Below are 9,906 nucleotides of genomic sequence, written 5' to 3' on the forward strand. Positions count from 1 at the left end.
CAAATTTCCATGACTTGTGTGCAGTTTTGGACACCTAGCATTTAAAGCATTACTTTGTTACTCAGGTCTGTTTTACATGAAACTTGCTCAAGCCTGAAATCAAGGATGGACCAATGCACCAAAAAAGCATTTAGTTACAAAACTGACTGTTTTTGTTTCCCTAATGTTAGGGAATTTTCTCTTGGGATTAGAGATTGCAGTAACCATTGCTAAAACGTAAACCTGAGGATAACTCCTTCAAGGAATTTTAAAAATTGATTTGCAGTGGGTGCCACTGCGTAGGGTGAGACAATGCATTTTGAAGCTACAGTTCCCAGGCCTCTGGCTTTCATGGATTCATGCAAATGTTCAAGCATCAAAACTTGTTGGTTTGCTGAATACTGTGTGGTGTACCAATGTCCTTTTTGAAGATACATGCCCAAAACTTTGTACACTGGACAAGATAGCTGCTTGTAGTTTGGTTACTTAAATCTGAGGTGTACTCATTATTTGAGAGCAAGATAAGGTAAGATCACATATAAGGTCAAAATAAGATCATGTAAAGGGAGAATGTTCCAAGTAAACTAGTTGCAACAGCAGTGAACTGTGATTTAAAAAAAAACGAAGGGTTCTACCATCACAAATGAAATGGTTCATATTAACTCTTAAATACTGAATGTCTTTTGGAACATGTGCATTTATTAACTACGAATTGTTTTGCTAAATACGGATAATCTACTACAGATGGGAAGGGAGGAAAAGACAAACTACTGAGACTTCTAATCAACTCAAGCCTGAAGTATGAAATACGTCAACATTTTGGGTTCCTACATCTGACTTTGGTTCTGAACCTGAAACATTAATGGGTCTTTTTTTCTCACCCTGTACTGTTCATGTATTTGCACTATTTTCTGTTTGTTTATTTTATTTATTTAGAGATACAGCACTGAATCCCTTTAGCCCACTGAGTCTGGGCCGACCATCAACCACCCATTTATACTAATCCTACATTCCTACCCCATCCCCACCTTTCCTCAATTCCTCTACCACCTACCTATACTAGGGGCAATTCATAATGGCCAATTTACTTCTAAACCTGCAAGTCTTTGGCTGTGGGAGGAAACCGGAGCACCTGGCGAAAACCCACGCGGTCACAGGGAGAATTTGAAAACTCTGCACAGGGAGTACCCAGAATTGAACCCGGGTCACAGGAGCTGTGAAGCTGCGGAGCTAGCCATTGCGCCACTGTTGTTCATTACTGGTCAGCCAGGTCTATGACTAGGTAGCTGTACATGTTTTCTATGTAGTTCATACTAAAGCATAGCTACCCGACCAGACCTGATGACGTGTCAGAGTCGGGTCAGGTCTCTCTTTTGGGTGGGGTCAGGCTGGATGTGGACACTGCTGCCTTGCTCAGGGAGGGAAGTAATCTTCAAAATTCAAACATTCAGCCGGGACATCAAGGCAGGAAACGTGCTGTAGGAAATGAGGGTCACAGCATTTGGACAAGTTTGAGCACAATAACCTGTTTGATATGGTTAACTTTATTACGGTAGTGGGGTTGGGTCGGGCGCGGGAAAAAAAATCAAAGGACTCTGGTCAGGTTCGGGTTGAATGTGATCGGGTCGGGCCCTGGTCAGGTTTCAATTTCGTACCCGAGCAGGCCTTTAGTTCATACTAAGGATTGTTGTACCATGAGATCAGCATTGTGGTGCAGCTCTGCATATTGTTCTTGATTTGTGCCAGCAGATGTCCCCCAAACCTAATTGAAGTTATTGTTTTAACTTCCTCTTTATGTATCAGAAGTTAATCTCTTAAATTCCTGTATATAACTCTAATTCATTTTATTATTTTGACAATCTGAGTGGCGCAGTGGTTAGCATTGCAGCCTCACAGCCCCAGCAACCCGGGTTTGGTTCTGGGTACTGCCTGTGCAGAGTTTGCAAGTTCTCCCCGTGACCGTGTGGGTTTCTGCCGGGTGCTTCAGTTTCTTCCCACAGCCAAAGACTTGCAGGTTGATAAATAGGTGGTAGGAGAATGGTGGGGATGTGTGGTAGGGAATATGGGATTAATGTAGGATTAGTATAAATGGGTGGTTGTTGGTTGGTACAGACTCGGTGGGCCAAAGGGCCTGTTTCAGTGCTGTGTATCTTTAATCATAAGGATTTAGGTTGCTTTCACTTATTGCAGCTATTGAGTAATATATAACAGATGGAAAAAGGTAATTCAGTCTAATTTTTTTGTTACATTTTATTTTAATTTTCTTCATGCCTCCCTTGAAGGATCTAATTCATCCAGTTTACTATTCCATAATTGTTAGTGACTTGGCAAAACTTCACCTGAGAAGCTATTCTTCATAGTGTCAGTAAGTACTTTATTATTGTGAGGCGTAGGTGTGGGGGAGGATATCGGTTACTTTTGTCACTGGTCCTATTGGTTTATCACAGTAGCAGGAATGCCAGTAATATAAGACGGCAGTGAAGGGGCCAAGCTACAAAGAAAATAAATAAATCGTCAATCTGATTATGGGAAAATCTACAGGAATAGAGAGCTATTGGGAAATGTAAAACTTGACTGTGGTAAAATCTATAGACGCACTTTGCCTTAATTGGGTTTGTCCTCCAGGGGGCACACTTTGTTCAGTTTTAATGGCAATTGGACTCTGGAAATTTGGATTTTGCATTTCATACAGCACGTGCTTAGTGGTTGGGTTATGTCTCCAACTGGAACGTTAAATATATATCTCAATCTTTTTAAAAAGAATAATACCTAAGATCCTAGGTTCATTACCTGATTTGCCCTGTGTTAGCTGATCTCTTGCTGCCCTCAGTTGCTTTCAGTATTCTAGAGAGGAAAAGTTTCAGCTGGGGTTCCAGCTTCTGATTATTATCCAGTAACCTTGCTGCATGAGGACAGTCACTGTCTGGAATCATGTATGAAGAATACTCGAGCGTGGTTTTTACCAGTGTGGAGTTGTATGCTTTTAAGATTATGAAAAGGTTTGATGAGGTAGATGTTTTCACTAGCAGCAGAGACCAGTACTAGGGGCCATAAATGTTAAGATAATCGCTACATACATAGGTAATTCCAGAGAAACATCTTGACCCAGAGAATGGTTGGAATGGAACTCGCTGTCACAAGGAGTGGTTTAGGTGAATGACATGGATGCATTAAGGGGAAGCCAGATAAACACACAAAGACGGAAATGATGGGGTTCGGTGAAGGGGGAGAGGAGTCTTCTATTTACCTATTGTGCCAAATAGCCTATTTCTGTGCTGTAGATACTATGAATCAGGAGAGGAGGGAAAGAAAATTAGGCAACCGAGATTCTACATTTTTAGGGAAGGAATTAGAACTGCTAAGGCAGTTCACCTTTTGAAATGTTTTTCTGGAAGGCATTAAAGAGAATTAATGGCAGACCTCTGAACATTGGGTGGGGAGGAGGAAGCAATGAATTGGTATCATCTTCAGGCACCCTGTCATTGAGTGGTTCCCTTGTACTGTTTTAATGGACAGTTACTGTAATGCTAGCATCCTAGAATAGGATGTTTAATTTTGTCCACATATTGTCATCACAGTCATGTTGGATAGGAGTGTGCCAGAGGAATATCTTTCATCAGGAATTTATTTCTAAATAGCAACCCTATCGTTTGGTTCCTGGCGGGGAGTGATGTGATTGGTTATATTTTAGGAGTACAGGCTCCATTTATGACACTAGCCAATACAGAGCAGATTTTACTAGGCTTCATCCTTGGTCCAAATGACAGTTGATTTCGCCAAGACAAGTGAGGCTTTAACAATTCATATGTGTGTCTTGGACCTAAGGCAAAAGTTAGCTTTGCATCCTACTCCTCATTGTTCCTACTGGTCTGTGCAGGTAGTTGTGCTGGATGAGAACAGGATCAGGCTTGGCTGTGACATCCCTATAATTGGCCAGGTTACAAAAAAATAACTGACTGGCTTCGTACACATTGACTGGCTGCTTGGGTGAGATATTAGAGGCCATGAGCCAGTGTTCATGAAACTGCCCCTTCAGGAAGGCCAAAAAAAAGTCAGAAGGAAAGTCATGTAAGTGTGAAAATTAAAGCAAATAAATGATCCCTCTTTCTACTCTATCACTAGAACCAGTTACACCTGGGACTAGCTCACTCAAATTTGAATAAACAATTGCGCTGATTTGTTTCTTTATGGCAAAGCTGCTGAGTGCCCATTGCATAAAGCACTGGGTTGACTGCATGGAAATAAAAGCAATAGTCTTGTCCTGCTTTTTATGAGTGCGCTGCAAAATGCGGCGGTGCCCACATGCATCGACTGCTGTGGAACCCCCGCTATATTATGTGAAGGAGCTGATTACCATAGCGGCAATGCATAGCCCCCCATGTAATGCGGGGCATCTGGCGCTGTGATGGGCATCGGCATAGCTGATGGTCATGGGCTGGGACCCTATATAAAGGGCAGCCATCACATCAGCTATTCCTACACCTACAGAGGAGTCAGAAGCAAGCAGCATATGACAGTAGGGACCGATCCATTAGTGCAAAGAAAAACTTAGCTGCATGGTGACAGAAGGGCATACCAAGGTGGCACCACAGATCAGTGATGCCTCCCTGCTCACTTTCCTCCAGGCTGTGCGGGCGAGGCAGGAGGTCCTCTTCCCCTATGATGACAAGAAGACGCCCTCCTGCCAGACCAAGGCAGCCTGGCTGGAGATGGCACAGGAGGTCAGTAGCTGTGGGGCAACCCGCCGATAAATGACCTGCTGCGAACTGCGAAAGTTCGACTTTACATCAGGGCTCCACTGAAACTGGGTGTGCCCACACAGCAGCACATGTGTGCCACTGCCATGCTGATGAAAGGGTGGTTGGGCAGGGAGGAAAGGCATAACTTGAATGGAGAAATGTATGCTAGAATTTACCCTTGTCTGCTGCTCAGAGATTGGCACCTACATGAGTGGCCCACGAAGTAGGGCGCACCAAGCATCCCCTCCTTTGTGCCCAACAAACCTCCTGTTACATGTGTCATGCTGATGAAATGCCATTCATAATAGCTGCCTCCTTGTTCTCCAGGCGAAGAAGTCCCACAAGGTCAGGGAGGCTGTCCGTACCCGTGGAGGTGCAGCTGACCTACGACGGCTGACAGATGCTGAGGAGGAGGCCCTGGAGATATCAGCAGCCAAGTTGACACGCTCCTCGGTGGGTATCCGTTCGGCGTTAGAGTGTGGGTCACAAACTGGTGAGAGCATTGCACACGCGCCCAAGCAGCTGACTGAGGCTAAGACAGCCGATGCCACCGATAGTCGGAGGGCTGTGAGTTTCCAGGCCCATGCTGGACCCCAGGCTACTGATAACCCTCTGCTGTCGGCAGCACAGGGCATGCTGGAGCTGATGCAGAAGTACTGGCAACAGCAGGTGGAGATGTCACAGGCCATGTGCAGCCTTGAGCGGACGGTGGGAGAGTCATCCAGGCCATGACAGCAGTCATGTCGCAGGCATCCATTGACATGGCAGCGGCTCTCTTGGTGAGTCAGAATCAATTAATATGCACTGAGCTGCACTCACTTGCCACGGCCATGACATCCAATCAGCTGTGGCTAGGCGAGAGGGACCAGGGCCATGGAGACTGTCCCTGCCCTTGGTCCTCCCCGGGAGAGCGGAGGGGTTCCAAGGAACTGTGAGGTGGAGGAGGTGAGCCTGCACGACACATCTGGGGTCCCCCCTCAAGGTGATCCCAATGTGGACGCCAGCCCCTCCGTCTGTGAGCCAAGCTCCAGCAGCTGCAACAGCTGAGGAGAGTTCTGTGCTGATGTCCAGCCAGCCAGGCTCCTCCAGGCCTTGCGTGCGCAGAGGACGACCGCCGAGGTCCTGCGCCGCTGGTAAAATGCGGCTAGGCCTTCCCGGCGTCGGGGATTGTGGCAGGCCTCTCCCGGAAGAATTTTCCAGGCCCCCCCCACCACGACCCCCAACGCCAGAGGGCTAGTAAAATTCAGCCCAGTATCTCTGGGCTGCGGCTCAGACCTACAAAACAGCAGTCAATTTAAAGGGGTACTGTATTTTTATTGAGAAAGCTTTTTATTTTACAAAATACGAGACATAAAATGCCGTGTTATCCTGTGATATTGTTGCAATGAAGATTGTGCTGGTGTTCCATCTGTTCTCCCTCACCCCTAACCAAGATAGTGCTCATTAAGCATTCCTGAAATCTATGGTCCTTCATTGGAATTAACAAAGGAAATGTTTCACCTGTTTGATCGAATATTCCCTTTAGCCATATGTCTCATTATACCAGAGGTGTTCTTCATAATACTGATTCCTTTTCAATGAGCTGTCATATGTAAAAGTATACATTTACCTCTGGTGCACCTTATCCAGTTAGGGTAACCACCCTGCTAGGTTGAGCTGGAGTCACTCGGAATTAAAGATGAGTCTCCTGAACACTATCTTGAGCAACCTGAGAGAAAAATATTGGAAATGGAAGAAAAAAAGCTGTTTGGCACTCGTGTCATCTAGTTGAGTAACAAAGAATCTATTTGCTTCCCCATTGGCCTGGGAAGGCAGTATGCTGTAAAGATGGACATGTCAGGTAACCAATGATGGGAATGTGGGGCAGGATGCTGTGAGGGGAGAGATCATGTGATGAAACCTTCCAGAATACATCCAACCAGAGTTGACAATGCTAGATGCAAGTCAACATTTATATTACAATATTGGAAGTGACTCCCTAATGACCAGATTCAAATGGAAACATTCAATGATTTGATAATTCAATGGAGAAGTGCAAACCACATGGTTTTGAGTCATACAACAAGACTCCAAACCTTGAGTGCCAATCTCTGAGTCAGCTCAGCAGTAATTAGAATTGTACCTCAGAATAGGGAATAGAAAATTTAAAGTCCCTGCACCTGATCATTTTCTAATAGGCCCCTCAGGTGAGGTCAGAGTTGGGCTTATCTGTAATTCCCCCTCTACATTGATTGTCCAATTAATATTCTATCTAGCCTCATGCAAAGGATGAAGTGCTGGAGGACAGCTGATGCCTGCACAAGTAGGAGTCAATGATTTCAGGAACAAAAAACAGAAAACAGGGGTGGGTGGAGAATAACAATTATTCCTGACATGCAGTCATTCAGTGACACTGAATTCAGTTTCTTCAAAGTTGTCATTTTTTTGTGACCAGCAAATATTACTGATGAGTCCCATCCTCCACTTCCTCCTATTTCTTTCCAACAGGATTCACTGGTTTGTAATTGGGAATGGAAAAATGGTCTGGCATTTTCGCTCCCAGCCTGGGGCCACCAAGACCAGTTGTTTTATTTCCCTTCTGTCACTGTGGCTGAGATTGGCTAACTTGCCGTAGACTTGGAATTGAGCCTGGGGCCTTCCTGTTCTGTCTGACTGAGTAGCACTAACAAGCTTAGTGGAAGGGTCGGGGGTGCGGTGGTGACTGTGCATGTGCATGTTTCCAGCACCAACTCAATAATGTGTCTGTGTACCACTCCCACAACACTTTCTTCGTCCAAATAACTCCCCAGCACCTTCCAGTATGGTGGCCTCTCCTATTCTCCTATTCTCCTAATATGAAACTTTTTTCAGTGCAGGTTGCTGGTGCCACCTTCCTTTCTCCTTCAGTTCTGAGGGGCTGTTTGTGGTTCAATAAAACCTGGCAATCCAAAATGAAAATGCCAACAGCTTGAAACGGAACACTGAGGAAATTTAATTTTTGATGCATCATGGATTTGCTTTTATCTCAGTTTCAAGGAATATTAATGATTGTGTATTACTTTTGTTTATTTGAATATCAATTTATCAATGCAAAGGAATCTAGCATTGGGGAATGGAACACTTGTCTATTTTAAGACTTGTCTATTCCCAGGGGTGAATTATCACTCCTGCCATGCAGAAACCCAGTGGTGGATCAGCCTGTTGTTTTACAAACCACCCAATTTTCAATAGCTAACATACATGAAAATCAGACGGGCATAAAACAAGCATCAGCCCACTTGCACCCATTTTCCATGAGCAGGTAAAAATGAAAATTCACCCCCAATTTTGTTTTAAGCATTCCCAACTCAAATTCAGTATGACGTTAGATGCAGAGTAAAAGGTCCTTCTACACTTTCTCATCAAGCGTTCCCAGCCCATGGGTTAGATAGAGAGTCAGGCATCCTCTACACTGTCCCGAGCACAGTGTCAGATACAGATTAAAGCCTGTCTCTACTCTTCGCAACTGTCTATGTGATCTTTGAACAATGGCCTAATATTTATGTGTCAACATATTGGAGCATTGGAACACCGAGTCTCCGCTCAGTTAAAAACAGGTACAAACATCAGAAACTTGGCTGGCACGAGAGAAATTCCTGACTTCTGCCAAAAGCCCATTTGCCAGTATCCGCCCTGGCCGGGGCACTGAGAGTTCCCTGGGGTAATGTTATTTTGAGAGAGCTTAAGCTCTGAGATCAAAAGTTCTACCTGTTTAACTCCCAACCCAAAACTAATAAAGTTCTAATTTATATATTTACAAAAAAAAATGAAGCAGTTTTAGACTATGGATTGGGATAACTGAAACTGCTTAAATATCTTCAGAAAATAGCAGCATTGAACTGTGATGGGTAAAAGGTGGTTGTGGAGGGGAAAGGGTTACACAATCTGCCATCACATATATAACACAGTCGCTCCTGATAACATATTCAACTCTAAGCTAATGCAATAACATGTCTGTACAGCAGAATATGTTAAGTAAAGACAGAGTTATCTCGTAGCCATTAGATTTTGTGTTAAATTCCATCAGAATGCCTGGATTCTATGTAGCAATTGGAACTCTGTTCCACAGCCTCAAACTGCTTCATTTTTTATATATATATAAATATATAAATCAGAACATTAGAAGTATTGGGTTGGGTGTTAAAATGAATTGATCCCTTCTAGCTGCTCTGTTTTCTTTCAGTTTCTGCCCAAGTTTCCTGCTCAAAATAACCTACTTCTGTGCTCCAGTGACTGCCTGCTATGATAAACTTCCAGGAATGGTAATGTTCAGTTTGAATTTCCAACACCAGCCATTTCCTTCTGCTGTAGTCAAAGCCCCGATTGTCTCAGATGTCTGTAGTAGTCAGGTATGAGCAACACAAACAGGCAGCAATGAAGACTCAATACTTCTGTGCTGTGGAGAGAAGTGGGATCACACAGAGTCCGTGGCTGGTTGGATGATCATTTTGGCTATTTCCCTGGCAACTTTTGATAGAATTTCACTACTGCAATGATCAAAGATTACCATGAAATTAGGGAAGCAAGTGAGAATCAGAGCTTTTGGGTCAAGGCTGGGAGTGAAGAGTGTCTTGAGTGAAAAAAAATGTATTTTACAGTATCTTATGTTTCTCAGAAGTGTCTTTTTACATACAGTCACTTACTTTTGAAATGTAATTACTATCATGTAGCCATTTTTACACACAAAAAGGTCCCACAAATATCAATGAGGAAGATGCGCAGTTAATTTTTGTTGGTTGAAGAATGTTGGACAGGACATCAGGTAAGTTCCCTTCTCTTCTTTGACTAGTGCCATAGGATCTTTAACTTTCACCTGAACCATCACCGCAGACAGTTGAAGCCTTGGTTAGCTCTTTCACCTCCAACAATGCAGAGCTCCATTGGTACTATACTGGAATGCCAGCTCAGATAATAAACTCAAGTCCCGTGTGAGTGTAATCCAAAAACTAAGAATGGGTAAATCGAACAATGGTCCTGTGAGTGACCCCTATCCAGTCGGTATAGTCAGCGCTGGAAGAGTACATGGGCAAATCAGATGAGGACAGATGAGCTCGGCTTTGATGGCCTCACCCTATGGGTGGATAAGCTGATGACTTCTGCTGTTAATTCACACATAAAGCATCGCCACTTGGCTAAGGGAACATCCTGACCCAGTTGCCTCTGGAACCAT

This window comes from Heterodontus francisci, chromosome 38 (genome assembly GCF_036365525.1).
Source record: "Heterodontus francisci isolate sHetFra1 chromosome 38, sHetFra1.hap1, whole genome shotgun sequence".
NCBI lineage: Eukaryota > Metazoa > Chordata > Chondrichthyes > Heterodontiformes > Heterodontidae > Heterodontus > Heterodontus francisci.